Below are 347 nucleotides of genomic sequence, written 5' to 3'. Positions count from 1 at the left end.
CATACCTGGTCGGAGATGCTGCTGCTCGTGAAAATATGATTGATGGTCTCAATTTCGGAACAACACTGACAACGAGAAGCCAACTGACATCCAATTCTCCTCTGAATAACAACATCTACTGGATTGAGATCCTGCCACAGTCTCCAGTAGAAGAATGAAATAGTGGTAGGCAAGATAGAGCTCCACAGCAGTCGATATGAGTCCTGAGGCTGGTGAACTGAACGGACTAGGTGCCATGCTGATTTGGTGGTAAAGTCACCATCCGAAGTAATTTTCCAAACATTCGGACCGGTGGCATCTGCACATAAAGGTATCGCCCCTACCTGTTCCGCCATGTGAGAAGGAAG

The sequence above is a fragment of the Olea europaea genome, unplaced genomic scaffold (assembly GCF_002742605.1).
Source record: "Olea europaea var. sylvestris unplaced genomic scaffold, O_europaea_v1 scaffold1098, whole genome shotgun sequence".
NCBI lineage: Eukaryota > Viridiplantae > Streptophyta > Magnoliopsida > Lamiales > Oleaceae > Olea > Olea europaea.
This window is presented reverse-complemented; position numbering follows the sequence as displayed.